Source organism: Myotis daubentonii, chromosome 2 (assembly GCF_963259705.1).
Source record: "Myotis daubentonii chromosome 2, mMyoDau2.1, whole genome shotgun sequence".
In the NCBI taxonomy this organism is placed as follows: Eukaryota; Metazoa; Chordata; class Mammalia; order Chiroptera; family Vespertilionidae; genus Myotis; species Myotis daubentonii.
The window spans coordinates 128,373,590-128,396,061 of NC_081841.1; the positions used below are offsets into that span (position 1 = coordinate 128,373,590).

A 22,472-nucleotide genomic window follows, 5' to 3' on the forward strand; every position below is an offset into this window, starting at 1 on the left:
AGCTATCATTCAGAATTGAAGGTCAGATAAAGAGCTTCACAGATAAGGAAAAGCTAAAGGAGTTCATCACCACCAAACCAGGATTATATGAAATGCTGAAAGGTATCCTTTAAGAAGAGGAAGAGGAAGAAAAAGGTAAAGATACAAATTATGAACAACAAATATGCATCTATCAACAAGTGAATCTAAGAATCAAGTGAATAAATAATCTGATGAACAGAATGAACTGGTGATTATAATAGAATCAGGGACATAGAAAGGGAATGGACTGACTATTCTTGGGGGGGAAAGGGGTGTGGGAGATGTGGGAAGAGACTGGACAAAAATCGTGCACCTATGGATGAGGACAGTGGGTGGGGAGTGAGGGCGGAGGGTGGGGCGGGAACTGGGAGGAGGGGAGTTATGAGGGGAAAAAAAAAGGGAACAAATGTAATAATCTGAACAATAAAGATTTAATTAAAAAAAAAAAAAAGATAACCCCTGGAATTGAAGCCATTGGTGGCAAATTAAGTGTGACTTCAACAAATTAAAACATGGCCTACACTGTGGAATGCCTGCAAGTGACATCAAAATTCTAATGGAGTTCCCGCTCAGGGTCACCGCAGCACCTAAATTTCATCATTGGGAGGTAGCTGTCCTTTAGTCTCAGCTAAGAATTGATTAAGCTGCAGCTTTTCAGAATCCACAGGCTCATATTGAAAATGTGCATTCTACAGTTTACCGAAATGTCTTGGCTAATTCCTTGCATTGTCCTGTTTATAAGATTGGGAAAGTGACATCAGATTAATTATATGTTCAGAACCATTTTACAAGTGCAAGAATGGCTTTGATTGGACTTGGTGTGATCCACCCTGAACTGAAACAGGTTGCTGAATGATTTCTGAATATGAGGGGTGGGCTTGGTTTACCTGGTGCAAAGGCCAGATACCTTGGAGGTGAAATTTGAGAACACAATGGAGACAGTCTCATCCATGCTCCTTTTTGTAGCAGGAAGTGCTGCCCCAGGAAGGGCAGACGCAAATGCATTTAGTGTTCTCCAGCATGTCCTCGGTGCTGGGCCACCTGTCAAGAAGGACAGCAATGCCACCAGCCTTCTGTACCAAACTGTTGCCAAGAGGATTCACCAGCCATTTGATGTTTTCGCGTTTTACGCCAGTTACTCAGATTCTCCACTCTTTGGGATTTATACTTTCTCCAAGGCTGCAGCTGCCGAGACTTTATCAAGGCTGCCTACAACCAAGTAAAAGCAATTGATCAAGAAAACCTTTCTAGCACGGATGTCCAGGCTGCCAAGAACAAGCTGAAAGATGGATACCTAATGTCAGTGGAGTCTTCTGAAGGTTTTCTGGATGAAGGCAGGTCTCAGACGCTTGCTGCTGATTCGTACATGCCACCATCTAATCTTTCAACAGATTGACTCAGTAGCTGATGCTGATGTCATAAATGCTGCAAAGAAGTTTGTTTCTGGCCAGAAGTCGATGGCAGCAAGTGGAAATTTGGGGCATACACCTTTTGTTGATGAGCTGAATACTGAAACACATTGCAAGAAAGAGCTGATGTTTTCTCAAACCCGAGCAACAAACGCAGGAATGTCATAAGTCTATACTGTATCATATATTTTTGTTTTCAATGAGGTGAAATACTTTAAAAAGCATAAATGCAGGTAATTGTTCTCAGAGGACCTAAAGTCAATAAAATGTTCGTGTTAAAAAAAATTATCAGATGGTGTTCCTCTCTGTTTCCCAATTCCAGAGAAAATCTGGGGTTGAGTTTAGTGCCCTGCACAGCATCTGGCCCTAGTCACGTACTTAAATGTGTAATGATACAAAGTTATGTATTTATCAAAAAGAAGTAAACACAGTCAATAGCCAAAAGGAAACTCTATTTTAAAATTTGCCACCTTATAGTTTGGACTTTTGTATTTTTAACAGTAGTACCAATTTAAAGACATCTTTGTATCCCCAATCTCAGGAGTGCATCCTTTCTTACAATTACCTACCTTTCCTAACTATAGTCCTCACTCAGTGTCTCACTTCCCTCCTCACTGTTAAGGAAGAGAGTAAGTAGTAGATACTCAGAAACTACCAGCTCACAATTTGGCTCATTTGGTAGCTCTAGAGCAGTCACCAAAACCATAGCCCAAGCTTTCAAAGGTGGTCTTATCAGCAGCTCCCATTGATATGCTATTATCATCTGTTAAAAAATTATACTTCAGCCCTGACCGGTTTGGTTCAGTGGATAGAGCATTGGCCTGCAGACTCAGGGGTCCCAGGTTCAGTTTCAGTCTGGAGCATGTACCTTGGTTGCGGGCACATCCCCAGTGGGGGGTGTGCAGGAGGCAGCTGATCGATGTTTCTCATCGATGTTTCTAACTCTCTATCCCTCTCCCCTCCTCTCTGTAAAATATCAATAAAATATATTTTTAAAAAATTATACTTCAGAAGGTTCTTTATAGTATCATAAAATGGGAAGGGAAAGCACTGAGGTCAGCTTGTAGTGTAGGTAGATTTATTGTTTAAATTTATATCCATCAGACATGAGACACTTTTTTTTTTATTGCTTAAAGTATTACAAAGGGTATTACATATGTATCCATTTTATCCCCCCGCCCTAGACAGTCCCCTAGCCTCCCCTATCACCCAGTGTCTTATGTCCATTGGCTATGCTTATATGCATGCATACAAGTCCTTTAGTTGATCTCTTACCCCCCTACCTCCTGCCCCCCAACCCTCCCCGGCCTTCCCGCTGCAGTTTGACAATCTGTTTGAGGCAGCTCTGCCTCTGTATCTATTATTGTTCAAAAGTTTATAATGGTCTCTATTGTCCATGAATGAGTGAGATCATGTGGTATTTTTCCTTTATTGACTGGCTTATTTCACTTAGCATAATGCTCTCCAGTTCCATCCATGCCGTTGCAAATGGTAAGAGTTCCTTCCTTTTTACAGCAGCATAGTATTCCATCGTGTAGATGTACCACAGTTTTCTAATCCATTCATCCACTGATGGGCACTTAGGCTGTTTCCAGATCTTAGCTATGGTGAATTGTGCTGCTATGAACATAGGGGTGCATATATCCTATCTGATTGGTGTTTCTGGTTTCTTGGGATATATTCCTAGAAGTGGGATCACAGGGTCAAATGGGAGTTCCATTTTCAGTTTTTTAAGGAAACTCCATACTGTCTTCCATAGTGGCTGCACCAGTCTGCATTCCCACCAGCAGTGCACAAGTGTTCCTTTTTCTCCACATCCTCTCCAGCACTTGTTGTTTGTTGATTTGTTGATGATAGCCAGTCTGACCGGTGTGAGATGGTACCTCATTGCTGTTTTGATTTGCATCTCTCAGATGATTAGTGACTTTGAGCATGTTTTCATATGTCTCTTGGCTTTCTGAATGTCCTCTTTTGAAAGGTGTCTATTTAGGTCCTTTGCCCATTTTTTGATTGGATTGTTTATCTTCCTTTTGTTAAGTTGTATGAGTTCCCTATAAATATTGGAGATTAGGCCCTTATCAGATATGTCATTGGCAAATATGTTTTCCCACACAGTGGGTTTTCTCGTTGTTTTGTTGATGGTTTCTTTTGCTGTGCAGAAGCTTTTTATTTTGATGTAGTCCCATTTGTTCATTTTTTCTTTAGTTTCAAGTGCCCTAGGAGCTGTATCAGTGAAGAAATTGCTTCGGCATATGTCTGAGATTTTCTTGCCTTTGGATTCTTCTAGAATTTTTATGGTATCCTGTCGTACATTTAAGTCCTTTATCCATTTTGAGTTTATTTTTGTGTATGGTGTAAGTTGGTGGTCTAGTTTCATTTTCTTGCATATATCTGTCCAATTTTCCCAACACCATTTATTGAAGAGACTATCTTGGCTCCATTGTATGTTCTTGCCTCCTTTGTCAAATATTAATTGAGCATATTGGTTCGGGCCGATTTCTGGGCTCTCTATTCTATTCCATTGATCTATATGCCTATTCTTGTGCCAGTACCAGGCAGTTTTGAGAACAGTGGCTTTGTAATACAACTTGATATCTGGTATTGAGATCCCACCTACTTTGTTCTTTTTCAGGATTGCTGCAGCTATTCGGGGTCTTCTTTTATTCCAGATGAATTTTTGGAAAGTTCGTTCTAGATCTCTGAAGTATGCTGTTGGTATTTTAATGGGAAGTGCGTTGAATTTATAGATTGCTTTGGGTAGTATGGACATTTTAATGATGTTGATTCTACCAATCCATGAACACGGTATGTTCTTCCATCTGTTTATGTCTTCCTCTATGTCTTTTTTCAACGTCCTGTAGTTTTCTGAGTAGAGGTCTTTTACCTCTTTAGTTAAGTTTATTCCTAGGTAGCTTAATTTTTTTGGTGCAATGGTAAACGGGATTGTTTTTATAATCTCTCTTTCTGAAAGTTCACTATTGGTGTATAGAAATGCCTCAGATTTCTTGGGGTTAATTTTGTATCCTGCTACATTGCCAAATTCATGTATTAAGTCTAGTAGCTTTTGGATGGAATCTCTAGGGTTTTGTATGTATAATATCATGTCGTCTGCAAATAAGGACAGTTTTACTTCCTCTTTTCCAATTTGGATGCCTTTTATTTCTTCTTCTTGCCGAATTGCAATGGCTAACACTTCCAGTACTATGTTGAACAGGAGTGGTGAGAGGGGGCATCCCTGTCTTGTTCCTGTTCTTAGGGGAAATGGTGTTAGTTTTTGTCCATTGAGTATGATGTTGGCTGTGGGCCTGTCATATATGGCTTTTATTATGTTGAGGTATGATCCTTCTACTCCCACCTTGCTGAGAGTTTTTATCAAAAATGGGTGTTGAATTTTGTCAAATGCTTTTTCTGCATCAATTGATATGACCATGTGGTTTTTTCCTTTCAATTTGTTTATGTGATGTATCACGTTTATTGATTTGCGGATATTGTACCATCCTTGCATCCCTGGGATAAATCCTACTTGGTCATGGTGTATGATCTTTCTGATGTACTGCTGGATCCGATTTGCTAAGATTTTGTTGAGGATTTTGGCATCTATGTTCATGAGGGATATTGGCCTATAATTCTCTTTCATTGTGTTGTCTTTACCTGGTTTTGGTATTAGGGTGATGCTGGCTTCATAGAATGAGCTTGGAAGTGTTCCTTCCTCTTGAATTTTTTGTAGTAGTCTGAGGAGGATAGGTTTTAGTTCTTCCTTGAATGTTTGGTAAAACTCCCCTGTGAAGCCGTCTGGTCCTGGGCTTTTGTTTGATGGAAGCTTTTTGATGACTGCTTCAATTTCTTCCATAGTTATTGGCCTGTTGAGATTTTTAGATTCTTCCTGATTGAGTTTTGGAATGTTGTATTTTTCTAGGAATTTGTCCATTTCCTCCAGGTTGTCTAGTTTGTTGGAGTAAAGCTGTCCATAGTATTTTTTAACAATCATTTGTATTTCTGTGGGGTCTGTTGTTATTTCGCCTCTATCGTTTCTGATTTTATTTATTTGGGTCCTCTCTCTCTGCTTCTTGGTGAGTCTGGCTAGAGGTTTATCAATCTTGTTTATCCTTTCAAAGAACCAGCTCTTGGTTTCATTGATTTTCTGTATTTTTTTTTTTGGTCTCTATGTCATTTATTTCTGCTCTAATCTTTATTATCTCCTTCCTTCTGCTCACTCTCGGGTTTTCTTGTTGCTCTCTTTCTAATTCTTTGAGTTGTAGAGTTAGATGATTTACTACCATTTTTTCTTGTTTTTTGAGATAGGCCTGTAGAGCTATAAACTTCCCTCTCAGGACTGCTTTCAATGTGTCCCATAGGTTTTGGATTGTTGTGTTTTCATTGTCATTAGTTTCCAGGATGTTTTTAATTTCTTCTTTGATCTCATTGGTAACCCAATCAATATTTAATAGCATGCTATTCAGCTTCCAGGTGTTTGAGTATTTTGGGTTGTTTTTATTGTAGTTTATTTCTAATATTATGCCATCGTGGTCTGCGAAGACGCTTTTTATGATTTCAATCTTCTTGAATTTGGGGATACTTTGCTTGTGACCCAATATGTGGTCTATTTTTGAAGATGTCCCATAAGCACCTGAGAAGAACGTATATTCTCTGGCTTTGGGGTGAAGTGTTCTGAAGATGTCTATTAAGTCCATCTGATCTAGTGAGTCATTTAGGATTGCTGTATCTTTGCTGGTTGTTTGTCTATAGGACTTATCCAGTGCTGTCAATGGTGTATTAAAGTCCTCTACTATGATTGTATTGTTGTCGATCTCTCCTTTGATATCTTCCAGGAGTTTTTTTATGAATTTGGGTGCTCCTACATTGGGTGCATATATGTTTACCAGGGTTATATCTTCTTGTTGTATTGATCCCTTTAGTATTATGAAGTGGCCTTCCTTATCTCTTGTTAATGCCTTCACTTTGAGGTCTATTTTGTCCGATATAAGTATTGCTACCCCAGCTTTCTTTTCCTTTCCATTTGCCTGAAAGATATTTTTCCATCCTTTCACTTTCAGTCTGTGTGAGTCCCTTCTAATGAGGTGGGTTTCTTGTAGACAGAAGGTGTATGGGTCATGTTTTTTTATCCATTCAGCCACTCGATGTCTTTTGGTTGGAGCATTTAGTCCGTTTACGTTTAAAGTTATTATTGAAAGGTACTTGTTTGTAGCCATTTCTTTTTTTGTGTGGCTGTTTTCTTTCTGAGCTATTTATTTCTTATTTTTATACCAGTCCCTTTAGCATTCCTTGCATTGCTGGCTTGGTGGTGACAAACTCCCTTAGCCTTTTTTTGTCTGTGAAGCTTCTTATTTCCCCTTCAAGTTTGAATGATAGCCTTGCTGGATAGAGTATTCTTGGATTCAGTCCTTTGCTTTGCATCACTTTGTAAATTTCAGTCCATTCTTTTCTGGCCTGATGTGTTTCTGTTGAGAAATCATTTGACAATCTAATGGGAGATCCCTTGTATGTAACTTTCCGTCTCTCTCTTGCAGCCTGTAAGATTCTCTCTTTGTCCTGAACATTTGCCATGGTGATTATGATGTGTCTTGGTGTGGGTCTTTTCGGGTTCACCTTGTTTGGGACTCTCTGGGCTTGTGTGACTTTTTTCTTCCCCACCTCAGGAAAGTTTTCTGATATTATTTCTTCGAGTAGGTTTTCTAGTCCTTGTTCCTCCTTCTGTTGTTCTGGTACTCCTATTATTCGTATGTTGTTACACTTTTTTAGCAAGGTATATCAAGCTATTTTTTCTCCAAAGTGTCTAACTCAGTTGGTAAAGGAGTGTGTGGGAGCGGGGGAGAGGGAGGGTATTTTGATCCACTATCTTTAAAAGCAAATCCAAGTCTTTGCCTCATGCAAATGGAATCAAGACAGTAAGAAGGTGTGATACAAAGCATAGTCAGAGACCTCTGCTTAAAAGGACAAGTTTGTCTAAATACCTTGAGACTTCCTGTCCCCTCAACTGGACTCAACTCCTTTCTTCAGCTCCCCTGCTTCCCTATTCCTTTCCTCATACCTGGGGAGTTATGACAGCTGCTGAAGAAGAGGTGTGGAAAGAAGAACCACAGGGGCCACGGTGATTCAGGAGTACATTGCTGAGCCACGCCTTCAATTTGAAGCTTCTTCCCCACGTTGGTCATCGCAGTCAGGAATCTTGATTTTTCTTTACTCTCACTCATCTCTGAGACTGTCAATGGTTTTACTAAATAGTGTTTAAGACAATTGCAGATCCCTTTAAGGTCAACCTGTTCCTCAATGTCACTTTTTTCTTTTTTTACATTCTATACCAGTCTACAAGGAGAACAAGATACTGACATAAAGAAGAGAAGGTTTAAATGTATTCCCAGTTAATTGCAATATCTGCATATCAAATAACCCTGAAAAAGTGTTACTGTTTTGTCCTGAAACAGTTGTCTAGCTACTAGGTAAGAAAGAAGTACAGCCACAGGGGCTGCTGGGGAAAATTCATTCTGCACAGTTCTCTCCCTACCCTCTGAACCCTCCCAAGTTTTCCTGAGACCAAACAAACCTAAGGTCTTTGGGGTGGAGAACCACTTACTGAGCGAGCATGCAGCAAGTGCAGTTGGAAAGGATGCTAAGGAAACAAAGCCTTAACATGTGCACTTTGTGTCCCAACGCCTGTGAAACTTACCCCTCCACCACAGCCACTGGCCCACCAAAGTCCACCCACATTAGCCGTTCCTCCCTGCAGATACCTGCACTGGGACAAGTGGAGTTTGGGGCTCACATTAAAAACTTATTCTCATTATTTTACAGCCAGGGATTCCATAAAATGCAAGGAACCCATACATAAAAGCAATAAAAAACATGGCACAGAAATATCTTTTACCAAAAGACACTTGCATATTAGTGGGACAATTTGAAAAAGTCATGGGTCTAAACTTGACCTACTAAAGAAGTATGACTTTGGGTGATTTTTGAGTAAAAATGAGGTTATGTAAATAACAGTGTTTTGTATATTTAAGCATCAGGCAAAGTAAAGAGATTTATATAAAGAAACCCCAGTTAAAGAACCAGGCCATTCAGCTTTTACCTCCATAACCCCATTGCTGGTGTTCCTTTCCAGTCACCCAGTATCAGACACTCCACAATTAATCAGTGTCTCTGTCTTTGTATTCAATTTCTCCTGCAGACTAAGTGCAGTGCCTTGGACTAAACCACAGGAGCACTTGGATTCTGTCCATAACTTCTGGGTACACAGCATATGTGACCTTAGAAGGGAAGAAAAGAGAATGATTACTTTTTTAGATAAAACCATTTAAAATATGCAAAGTTATGCTAAGCCAAGAACTCAGTATCCTTAAGAGATAGCCTGGGGTGGGTAGGAACTGGGAGAAGGGGGTTAAATGGGGGAGAAAATGGGAGACATCTGTAATATCATCAACAATAAAATATTTTAAAAGAGTGCTATTCTGTGAGTCAATTAGTCTGTTTTCAAGCTCATTCCATTTGTATCACATTAATAAGGGTAAGAGTCCTCGCAAGCACCTTTCCTGTGAGAAAATGAGTGTCATGTCCCTCGATCTGGCTGCAAATTCCTGCCATTCTGCTTCCCAATTAAAGAGACTTTTAGAGGAAAACTAAAAGTCTTACAGAGGAACTAAAACATATGTCTGGGCTCGGACTTCCCAAGCCTGAGTGGGATAAAAAATACTCTTAATGAAAACTTTTGGAGGATATCAAGGGAGAGATTGACAGCAATACAGTCATAGTAGGGGAGTTTAATACCCCACTATCACCATTGGACAAATCCTCTAAACAAAAAAATCAGCAAAGAAATATAATTCTAAATGACTCACTAGATAAGATGGAATTAATTGACATCTTCAGAACATTTTACCCCAAAGCCACAGAATATACATTCCTCTCAAGTGTACATGGGTCATTTTCAAAGATAGACCACATGTTGGGACACAGGCAAAGTCTCTTTAAATTCAAGAAGATAGAAATCATATCAAGCATCTTCTGTAATATCATCAATAAACTATTTTCAAAGGAAATATTCTGTGAGTCAATTAGATGGCATAAAAATAGAAATCAACTACAATAAACACACTGAAAAAAATCAAACACCTGGAGGCTAAATAGCATGCTATTAAACCATACCTGGGTTACCAAAGAGATGAAAGAAGAAATAAAAAGCATCATGACAACAAATGACAATGAAAACAAAACAATCCAAAAATCTATGGGACACAGTGAAAGCAGTCTTGAGAGGAAAGTTCATACCTATTCAGGCCTACCTCCAAAAACAAGGAAAAATGGTAATAAATTATCTAACCCTACAACTCAAAGAGTTAGAAAGAGAGCAACAAGAAAAGCCCAGCATACTAGAAGGAAGGAAATAATAAAGATCAGAGTAGAAATAAATGCCATAAAGACCAAAAAAAAAAACAGTACAAAAGATCAACAAAACCAAGAGCTGGTTCTTTGAAAGGATAAACAAGACTGATGAACCTCTAGCCAGACTCACCAAGAAGCAAAGAGAGAGGACCCAAATAAACAAAATCACAAATGAAAGAGGCTAAATAACAACAGACCCCGCAGAAATACAAATGATTGTGAAAAAAATACTATGAACACCTCTATTCCAACAAAATGGACAACCTATTTGAAATGGATATATTCTTAGAAAAATACAAGCTCCTAAAACTCAATCAGGAAGAATCAAAAAACCTGACAAGGCCAATAACTATTGAAGAAATTGAAGCAGTGATCAAAAATCTTCCAGCAAAAAAAAAAAGCCCTGGTCTGGATGGCATTACAGGGGAGTTTTACCAAGTATTCAAAGAAGAACTAAAACCTATCCTCCTCAGACTATTCCAAAAAATTCAAGAGGAAAGCACACTTCCAAGCTCTCTCTATGAAGCCAGCAATACCCTATTCCCAAAACCAGATAGAGACACCACAAAAAAAAAGAGAAATACAGGGAAATATCCTTTATGAACATAGATGCTAAAATCCTCAATAAAATTCTAGCAAATCAGATTCAGCATTACATCAGAAAGATCATACACCATGACCAAGTGGGATTTATTCTGGGGATGCAAGGATGGTACAATATCTGCAAATCAATAAATGTGATACATCACATAAACAAATTGAGAGACAAAAATCACATAATCATATCAATTGATGCTGAAAACACATTTGACAAAATGCAACACCCTTCCTTGATAAAAATTCTCAGCAAAGTGGGAATAGAGGGATCATACCTCAACATAAAAAAAAGCCTTATATAACAAACCTACAGCCAACATTGTACTCAATGGGCAAAAACTAAACTCATTTCCCCTAAGAATAGGAACAAGACAGGGATGCCCACTCTCACCACTCCTGTTCAACATAGTACTGGAAGTGCTAGCCATAGCAATTAGACAAGAAGAAGAAATAAAAGGCATCCAAATTGGAAAAGATGAAGTAAAACTGTCCTTATTCTCAGTTGACATGATAATATCATAGAAAACCCCAAAGTCTCCATCAGAAAAACTACTAGACTTAATAAATGAATTTGGCAATGTAGCAGGATACAAAATTAACACCCAGAAATCTATGGTCTTTTTATACACCAATCATGAACTCACAGAAAGAGAAATGTGGAAAAAAAATCCCATTTACCATTGCACCAAAAAATTTAATATACTTAGGAATAAACTTAACAAAGCAGGTAAAAGACCTATACTTGGAAAACTACAGAGCATTTGAAAAAGAGATAAAGGAAGACATAAACAAATGGAAGAACATACCGTGTTCATGGATTGGTAGAATCAACATCATTAAAATGTCCATACTACCCAAAGCAATCTACAGATTCAATGCAATCCCCATTAAAATACCAATGGCATATTTCAAAGATCTAGAAAAACTCTCCAAAAATTCATCTGGAATTAAAAAAGACCCCAAATAGCCACAGCAATCCTGAGAAAGAAGAACAAAGTTGGAGGGATCATAATACCAAATATCAAGCTGTATTACAGCCATGGTTCTCAAAACTGCCTGGTACTGGCACAGGAACAGACATATAGACCAATGTATCAAAATAGAGAACCCAGAAATTGACCCAAGACATTATGCTCAATAATATTTAACAAAGGAGGCAAGAGCATACCATAGTGCCAAGACAGTCTCTTCAATAAATGGTGCTGGGAAATGTGGTCAGATACATGTAAAAAAATGAAACTAGACCACCAACTTACACCATACACTAAAGCAAACTCAAAATGGATAAAGGTCTTAAATGTAAGACGGGAAACCATAAAAGTCCTACAAGACTCCAAAATAGCAGACATATGTCATAACAATATCTTTACCAAGACAGCTCCTAGGGCAATGGAAACTAAGGAGATAATAAATAAATGGGACTAAATCAAAATAAAAAGTTTCATCACAGCAAAGGAAACCATCAACAGAACAACAAGAAAACCCACTGCATGGGAGAACATATTTGTCAATGATATTTCAGATAAGGGTTTAATCTCCAAAATTTACAGAGAACTCATACAACTTATCAAAAGGAAGATAAACGACCCAATTAAAAAATGGGCAAAGGATCTAAACAGACACTTTTCAAAAGAGGACATACAGAAGGCCGAGAGACATATGAAAACATGCTCAAAGTCACTAATCACCTGAGAGATGCAAATCAAAACAACAATGAGATACCATCTCACACCTGTCAGAATGGCTATCATCAACAAATCAACAAATGACAAGTGCTGGCGAAGATGTGGAGAAAAAGAAACCCTCATGCACTGCTGGTGGGAATCCAGACTGGTGCAGCCAATGTGGAAGACAATAAGGAGTTTCCTCAAAAAGTTAAAAATGGAACTCCCATTTGACCCAGTAATCCCACTTCTAGGAATATATCCCAAGAAACCAGAAACACCAATCAGAAAGAATATATGAACCCCTATGCTCATAGCAGCACAATTTACAATAGCTAAGATTTGGAAACAACCTAAGTGCCCATCAGCAGAATAGTGGATTAGAAAACTGTGGTACATCTACACAATGGAATACTACGCTGCTATAAAAAAGAAGGAATTTTTACCTTTTGCAAGAGCATGGATGGAACTGGAGAGCATTATGCTAAGCGAAATAAGCCAGTCGGAGAAAAATAAATATCACATGATCTCACTCATGTGGGATATAATGATCATAATTCACCAACATAATTTGATGAACAAGAATAGAACAATCTAGAGACAAATGGTAGGGGAGTAGAGGTGGTTAGAGAGCTACCAAAGGACTTGTATGCATGCATATTAGCATAACCAATGGACGCAGACACTGGGGCAGTGGGAGCTTGCCCAGGGTGGGACTGGCTGGGGGGTGGGGTCAATTAGGGGAAAAGGAGACATATGTAAAACTTTAGACAATAAATAAATAAATTAATTAATTAAAATAAATTTGTTAGAAAAAAAATACTCTTAATGAATAGAATCTCAGCTCTTGGTCCAGAAGGGCAGGCAGCCTATGGGCAGGTGAGCACCAGGGTGATGGGAGGGGTACCTCATTTCCAGTTGGGAGAATCACTGCCATACACAGGGGCCCCTGGGCTGCCTGGGGCCTAGACTAAACCTTCTGCAAAGAAGTTTGGGAAGCAGAAGCTCTAGCAGTACCCAGGAGCTTTTCCCACTCATTGATAATCAACACCGAGGGGCAGGGCACTGGCTTGCAAGCAGTCTGGAGAGTATGGAGATAAACACCTTGATACTGCGGCTAACCATTTGTTGTACTTTAATATTTTACTCTTAATATTTATAAAGAGAAATTATCTGAAGGTTTTTGGATATCCAAGACATTTTAGCTAACTTTGACAGCAATGTGCAAGTGGATTTGGAAAAAGAAAACTCCAGGAGCTGAGAAACCAGGTAGAAGGCTGAGGAAAAATTTCAGAAAGAGACTTATGAGGGCCTGAATGAAAGGAGTGGCAGACTTGGAATATGAGTCCTGAACCCTAAATGAGTCTCCTCAGAGGCAGAGGCCAACAGCCATCAGCACTAGTGCTCCCCACCTGGTGCTCCCCGCTTGGAACCTCAGGCAAGAAGAGTTACTGGGAAGCCCCTTGAGAGCTTGTTACAGAATGTGCCATTTCTGTATGTTTCATTCATATGTCATCAGTTACCCTTTAGAAAGATTATAATACAATTTACAACAGTTTTAATGTTGATTTCACACAATTTTTAAAATACATTTTTATTAATTTCAAAGAGGAAAGGAGAGGGAGAGAGAGAAACATCAATGGCAAGAATCACTGATTGGCTGCCTCCTGCATGCCCCTCCTAGGGATCAAGCCTGCAACCCGAGCATGTGCCCGAACCAGAGTCTAACCAAGACCTCTTGATTCAAAGGTCTATGCTCAACCACTGAGCCACACTGGCTGAGTAGGGGAGATATCATGATCACAAATTCATACAATTTTAATGAAACCTAGATTCATTTTAATGAAAATTATAGAGGCCCGGCCAGGTAGCTCAGTTGGTTGGAGTGTTGTTCCAATGTACCAAGGTTGCTGGTTTCATCCCCTGTTGGGAAACATGCAGGAGTCAACCAATAAATGCACAAATGGGTAGAACAATGGGTGGTTATCTCTCTCTCTCTCTCTCTCTCTCTCTCTCTCTCTCAATCAATCAATCAAATTAATAAAATAAAATTTTTGAAAAAAGAAAAGTATAGAAATTATAACTGTTCCCAATGATCCCCTCCATTACCATCTAGGTATCTAGAAATGAAGTACAATGGTGGTTTATAAATAAGCCTTTTGAACAAATAGAAATTTATAATAATTCAGCATCAGTGATATTAATATTAATAATATATTTAATTACAATATATTTTTATTAATCCTCACCTGAGTATATTTTTTCCATTGCTTTTTAGAGGGAGTGGAAGGGAGGGTTGCGGGGAGAGAGAAACATCAGTGTGAGAGAGACACAAAATTTGGTTGCCTTCTGCACACTCCCCGACCAGGGCCAGGGTTTGAACCTGAAACCCAGATATGTGCCCTTGACTGAGACTCATTGAACCCAGTGCTTGGGCTATGCTCTACCACTGAGCTATACTACCCAAGGCTAATTAAAATATTTTTAATATACATATAGATTAAGCTACAAAGATGTTCATAGTAGCCTTATTTTGAACTTCAAAATTTGGAAACAATTTAATTGTTCAAAAAGAAAAGATTAGTTGAGTAAATTGTTATGTGTCCATATGGTAGAATACTTTTTAAGAATTAAAAATGTCATAGAAATATATTTATTTAAATAAAAAGACATTCTATTGTTAGGTGAAAAAATCAAATTAAAAAACAGCATGCAGCATATGAGTTCATCGTCGCTTAAGAGGAAAGGATGTGAATATAAAACAATCTAGAAAAATATATACCTAAATGTTAACAAGGGTTATAAGAGTATGAACAATTTTTATTTTCTTCTGTTTGTTCCTCAGTTTCTATTATTGTATTTTTCCTAAAATGAACACATGATGAAATTAAAGCAGTAATCAAAAAACTCCCAGCAGCCCTAGCCGGTTTGGCTCAATGGATGGAGCATCGGCCTGCAGACTGAAAGGTCCCGGGTTCGATTCCAGTCAAGGGCATGTACCTTGGTTGCGGGCATATCCCCGGTAGGAGGTGTGCAGGAGGCAGCTGATCAATATTTCTCTCTCATCGATGTTTCTAAGTCTCTATCTCTCTCTCTCTTCCTCTCTGTAAAAAATCAATAAAACATACTAAAACACACACACACACAAACAAACAAACAAAAAAACTCCCAGCAAACAAAAGTTCTGGTCTGGATGGCTTCATAGGGGAGTTTTACCAAACACTCAAAGAACTAACACCTATCTTCCTCATACTAGTCCAAAAAATCCAAGAGGAAGGAACAGTTCCAAGCTCTTTTATGAGACCAGCATTATCCTAACTCCAAAACCAGACACAAGCACTACAAAGAAAGAGAATTACAGACCAATATCCTTGATAAACATAGTTTCTAAAGTCCTCAATAAAATATTAGCAAATCAGATACAGCAATATGTTAAAGAGAGTATACACTGTGACCAAGTAAGACTTATTCCAGAAATGCAAGGCTGGTACAATATTCATAAATCAATAAATGTCATACATCAAATAAACAAATTGAAAGGAAAAAATCACATGATTATATCAATAGACGAAGAAAAAGCATTCAACAGATTCCAACACCCATTTTTGATAGAAACCCTCAGGAAAGTAGGAATAGAGGGATCATACCTCAGTATAATAAAGACCAGATATGACAAACCTACAGACAACATCATACTCAATGGGCACAAACTAAAACCATTTCCCCTATGAAGAGAAATAAGACAGGGTTGTCTGCTTTCACCACTCTTATTCAACATAGTATGGAAGTCCTAGCCACAATGATTAGAAAAGAAGAAAATGTAAAAGGCATATAAATTGGAAAACAGGAAGTAAAACTCTGATTATTCTCAGATGACATGATATTGTACATAGAAAACCCTAAAGACTCCACCAAAAAAAAAAAAAACTACTAAATATAATAAATGAATTCAGCAATGCCACAGGATACAAAATTAATACCCAGAAATCTATGGCATTTTTATACACAATACTGAATTCTCAGAAAGAGAAACTAAATAAAAAATCCCATATACCATTGCAGCAACAACAAAACAATAAGATACCTAGGGATAAATTTAACCAACGACGTAATAGACTTGTACTAGAAAATACAGGACATTGAAAAAAGAGATGGAGGAAGATAGAAACAAGTAGAAGAATATACAGTGTTCATGGATTGGTAGAATTAATGTCATTAAAATGTCCTTAATATCCAAAGCAATCTATAGATTCCATGCAATCCCTATTAAAATACCAATGGCATATTTCACAGATCTAGAACTAAAACTCCAAAAATTTACATGGAACCAAAAAAAGACCTTGAATAACTACAACAATCTTGAGAAAGAAGAACAAAGCTGGAGGGATCACAATACCAGAAACCATGTTATACTGCAAAGTCACTGTAATCAAAACAGCCTGGTACTGGCACAAGAACAGGCATATAGATCAATGGAACAAAACAGAGACCCCAGAAATCGACCCAAGCCATTATGCTCAATTAATATTTGACAAAGGAGGCAAGAACATATAGTGGAGTCAAGACAGTCTCTTCAATAAATGGTGCTGGGAAAACTGGACAGATAACATGCAAAAAAATGAAATTAGACCACCAACTTACACTATACACAAAAATAAATTCAAGGTGGATAAAAGACTTAAATGCAAGATGTGAAACAATAAAAAGCCTAGGAGAAATTATAGGCAGCAAACTCTCAGACATCTCTCATAGCAATATGTTTAAGGATACATCTCCTAGGGCAGAGAAAACTAAGGAGAAAATAAACAAATGAGACTACATTAAAATAAAACCTTCTATGCAGCAATGGGAACCATCAACAAAATGATAAGAGAGCCCAGGCATGGGAGAATATATATAGCAATGATACATTGATAAAGGGTTAATATCCAAAATATATAAGGTACTCATACAACTTAATAAGAGGATGACAAACAATCCAATTAAAAAACGGGTAAAGGAAATAGACACTTCTCCAAAGCAGACATACAGATGGCCAAGAGACATATGAAAAAATGATCAAAGTCACTGATCATCAGAGAGATGCAAATTAAAATGACAATGAGGTATCATATCACACCTCTCAGAATGGCTACCATCAACAAATCAACAAATGAGAAGTGCTGAAGAGGATGTGGAGAAAAGGGAACCCTAGTACACTGCTGTTGGGAATGCAGACTGGTGCAGACATTATGGAAAACAGTGTGGCGTTTCCTCAAAATATTAAATATGGAACTGCCATTTGACCCAGTGATCCCACTTCTAGGAATATATCCTAAGAAACCCAAAACACCAATCAGAAAGAATATATGTACCCCAATTTACAATAGCTAAGACCTGGAAACAGTCCAAGTGCCCATCAGTAGATGAGTGGATAAAAAAAAAAAAAAAAAAAAAAAAAAAAAAAAAAAAAAAAAAAAAAAGCTGTGGCACATTTACACCATGGAATACTATGAAGCAGTAAAAAAGAAGGATCTTTTACCCTTTGAGGCAACATGGAAGGACCTGGAGAGTATTATATTAAGTGAAATAACCCAGTCAGAGAAAGACAAGTATCACATGATCTCATTTATATGTGGAACCTAATGAACAAAATAAACTGATGAGCAAAATAGATCTAGAAACATAGAAGCATGGAACAGACTGCCAAATCTCAGAGGGAAGGTGATGATGGGTGAGTGGGTGGGAAGTGATCAACCAAAGAGCTTGTATGCATATACACATAATCCATGGACACAGATAATAGGGTGGTGAAGGCCTGGGGCAGGCTAGAAGGGGTCAATGGGGGACAAAATGGGCATATGTAATACTTTTAATAATAAAGATTTTTAATATATATTATTATTATTATTATTATTATTATTGATTTCAGAGAGGAAGGGAGAGGGAGAGATAGAAACATCAATGATGAGAGAGATTCGTTGATTGGCTGCTTCCTTCACGTCCCCCACTGGGGATCAAACCCACAACCCTGGCATGTGCCCTGACTGGAAATCAAAAAATGACCTCCTGGTTCATAGATCAACGCTCAACCACTGAGCCATTGTGGTAGGACAATAAAGATTTTTAAAAAATAAAAACAAAATGAACACATGTATTACCTGTATAGTAACAAAGTTATTTTTTTTAAGATATCCATGTCATATAAATATGAATGTAAGATTTCAGAAACAAGGCAATGAGCACTTGAAGGGAAGGCGGGGCAAGGGTACTGGAGCAGTTGAAATCCGGGACTTAATAGAAGTAATGTAACATATGTAGCAAAAGCCCAGCTCAACCACTTGCGATCCTGACTAACCTTGATCTCTTTTTTTGGTTTCCTCATCTGTAAAATGGGTGAAAAATAATACTACTAATTCCCCCACCCTGTTGCTAGAGAGCTAAATGAGTTGATACAGTGTGTGTAAAGTTTCTCAGCTTCAATGAAGCCTGTCATACTAGGCTTTATATGGCTTGCTTATTTAAGATATTTTCTTTTAATGATTCCTGAGATGAATAGGTGAAAAAAATTACTTTCTTATCCTTCCACCTTAGGGCTGATTCATCTTAATTTCTTTTTTAAAAAAATTCACTTCTGTTCCTTCTCCCCATAAAAGCTCTTTGGGAAGTTTTGCTTTATTGCTAATGGTTTTCTTTATAACTAGATGATCAATTCAACTGAGATTAATTGAGCATGAAGTTGGCAGCATCTGGGAAGCCATTTATCAGAGAGAAGGAGCCAGATCACACTGGAGCCCACCAGCTGTCATCATCTGTGCTCTAGTTCCAGCAGCCTCAGGCACACCTGAGCCTCAGATGGCCAGTGACACGCTCACTGAGTGTGCCACGAAGCAAGAGGAGAGACTGCCTGTGCTCCCCGCTCCCCCGAAGAAATGCTGGGTGGCTGCAGGTGATCCTTGTAAACCCAAAATGTTGAATTTACTTCAATGCTATGCTAACATCTTGCTATAATACTATTTATTAAAATAATAATAATTTAATTTAAAACAGATATGATATAGATCCTATCCAATGGGGTTTCACTAATGAAGTACCAAAAAGCATACCTCTTCTTATGAAGCAATATTCAGCATGGACTCTGCCACTCAACACCAAACAAACACACAGCCCAATCAAAAAGTGGGCAGAGGACCTAAAAATACACCTCTCCTAAGAACACATACAAACAGCCAATAGATATATGAAAAGGTATTCAACCTCACTAGCAATTAAGGAAACGCAAATCAAAACTGCAATGAGATGTTCATTATATTCCACAAATGAGTGAGATCATGTGATATTTATTTTTCTCTGACTGGCTTATTTCACTTAGTATAATGCTCTCCCGCCCCTGCCTCCACCCCGCACCAAAAAAAAAAATAAAAATAAAAATTAAAAAAAAATAAAACTTCAATGAGATACTACCTCGCACCGATTAGAGTGGCTTTTATCAACAAGACAAGCAATAACAAGTGTTGGAGAGGTTGTGTACCAGTCTATATCCCCACCTCATTCACTGTTGGTGGGAATGTGAACTGGTACAACCACTATGGAAAGTAGTCTGGTGATTCCTCAAAACATTATGACTAGAGCTACCATACGACCCAGCAATCCCTCTCCTGGATATATATCCGAAATATTCCAAAATATGTATTTGCAAAGATATATGCACCCCTATGTTCATTGCAGCATTATTCATAGTGGCCAAGACATGGAAACAACCACTATTATGCTAAACGAAATAAGCCAATCAGAAAAAGACAGTATCACATGATCTCACTCATATGTGGAATCTAATGAACAAAATAAACCAATGAAAAAAATAGAGCCAGAGACATAGAAGCATGGAACAGACTGTCAAATCTGAGGGAAGGTGGTGGTCGGTGGTAGATGGGAAGAGATCAACCAAAGAACTTGTATGCATATATGCATAACCCATGGACACAGACAATAGAGTGGTGAAGGCCTGGTGCAGTGGTGGGGGGAGTGGGCTAGAAGAGGTCAGAGGGGGGAAAAGAGGGAAATATGTAATACTTTCAACAATAAATGTTTTTTAAATTATGTTAATCGCAAAAGAAAAGGTATCCTGCAATAGAAGACTAGATAAAGATGTGGCACATATACACAATGGAATACTACTTAGCCTTAAAAAAAGATGAAATACTACCATTTGCAACAACATGAATGGACCTTGAGAACATTATACTAAGTGAAATAAATCACATGAAAAAGCTAAGAACCGTATGATTTCACTCATATGTGGGGGACATAAAACTGAAACTCATGAATACAAACAGCAGTGTGGTGTTTGCCAGAGGGAAGAGAATGGGGGGTGAAGGGAGTCAGAATCTATGGTGACAGGAGATTTGACTTTAGGGTAGTAGGCACATAGTGCAATATACAGATCTTGTAACAGGGAAACCCACGCCTGAAACATATATGATCATGCTGTCACCCAATAAATTTAATTTAAAAAGGGAAAAAATAGTACATTAGTAGAGTTTTAGTATAAGATTTCTACTCTGCATTTATTTTCCAGAAGTATCTGTTATCTTTGTTGACAGATAACCATGTGTGATTTGTGTATGTGAACAAGTGACATGCATTGTATACACGATGATGATGATGGTAATTGACATTTCTAGTACTTATGTGCCAGGCTATCTTGTAAGCACTTCACAGCTACTACCTCATTTAATGCTGATAGTCCATGAAGTATGGGTTCCATTATTTCTCTCTGTTTTACAGATGAGATAACCAAGCTCAGAGAGGTTAAGTAACACAGCAAATCAGTGGCAAAGCTGGGATTCCAAATCAATAGTGTCTCCATAGTCCTTGCCTTTCTATTACATTGCCTCACATAAGTGTATACGTATACTCTTTTCATACACATACACATCAGCTAATTGCCTTTTTCAATCCAGGGATGCAGGAAGTTCTGCAGCTGACTAACATAAGCTTTTAAAAGCTCTGAAGCCAAGGTCACTTTTAATCAGTCATCAAAGCCCAGGTGTTATATCCTTTGCCCACCCCTTTCCTGAGCAAAAAGGAGTAGAGACATTCTCCCCAACCAAGGTTTTCTCTTCCTTTCCTTCCACACAGGGGGAGTTCAATTCATGTGTGGGGATGTGGGTGTGGGGATGTGTGTGTGGGGGTGGGGAGAAGTGTTAATTGTTGAACATTCACAAGTACATATAATATTCCTGATGCTGTACCCACTTTGGTGGTTAATTTAATGTATCACCTTGGCTAGATCACGAAGCCCAGACGTTTAATCAGCGTCATTCTGGATATTTCTCTGAAGGTATTTTTGAATGAGATGTAAATTTTAATCATTTTTAAGTAAAGCAAATCGTCATCCCCAATGTGGTAGGCCTCATCCAATCAGTTGAAGGCCAGAATAGAACAAAAGACTGACCTCCTCCTAGCAAGAGGGAATTTGCCAGCAGACACCCTTCAGACTTGAACCACAGTATCAGCTCTTCTGGGTGTCTCAGTCCGTTCAGGCTGCTGTAATGAAATACCGCAGATTGGATGGCTTATAAGCAACAGAAAGCTATATCTCACAGTTTGGAAACCAGAAGTCTAAGATCAGGGTGCCATCATGGCCAGGTGAAGGCCCTCTTCTGGGTTGCAGACTTCTCTTTCTATCCTCACAGGTGGCAAGGGAGCACTCTCAGGCCTCTTTTATAAGAGCATTAATCTCATCCATGAGGACTCTGCCCTCGTGGCCTGGTCACTTCCCAAAGGCCCCTCTTCGAACGTCATCCAACTGGACATTAAAATTTCAACACTGGAATTTAGGTAGAACACAAACATTCAGACCATTGCACTGGAAATTCAAACTGCTATCCCACCCGCAGACTTGGACTTGTCAGCCTCCATAATCATGTGAGCCAATTCCTTTAAAGTAAATTTCTTATATGTGTGCACATAATATTTCTTCTGTTTCTTTGGAGAACCCTAACTAATCAGATGTGCTCAGAACACACATGGTCTCACCAGCTGTTCTGGGAATGGGAGGGGCATCTGCTTTGAGAAGAAGGTGAAGCTAAGTGACCTTTCACCTCTTTACAAAGCTACATTTTAAAGTTTGATTTTCCAATACATGGTACTTCCCTTAGTATAGATCCTACCCTTAAGGAAAACACTTTTCGCTCATGGGATCAAATATAAAAATAGGAAAAAATATGGGGTTCTAATCCCAACATTTAATGGGGCAGGCATGTGAAGCACCAGGCCCCACACAAGAAGGAAGCCGAGTCTATGACCCAGATCCTGCCACTGGCCTTTTAAACTCTGAATCACAAAACTCACAAAGGGAGGGAGATTCTTGTCCCTCCCCCACCACATTTTTTTACTAAGT

The 22,472-nt window shown here is 38.5% G+C and overlaps 1 pseudogene; it reads left to right on the forward strand.

The window, feature by feature from the left end:
• Positions 1–550: 550 nt before the first annotated feature.
• On the forward strand, positions 551–1,598 carry LOC132226681 (cytochrome b-c1 complex subunit 2, mitochondrial-like; annotated as a pseudogene).
• Positions 1,599–22,472: the final 20,874 nt, after the last annotated feature.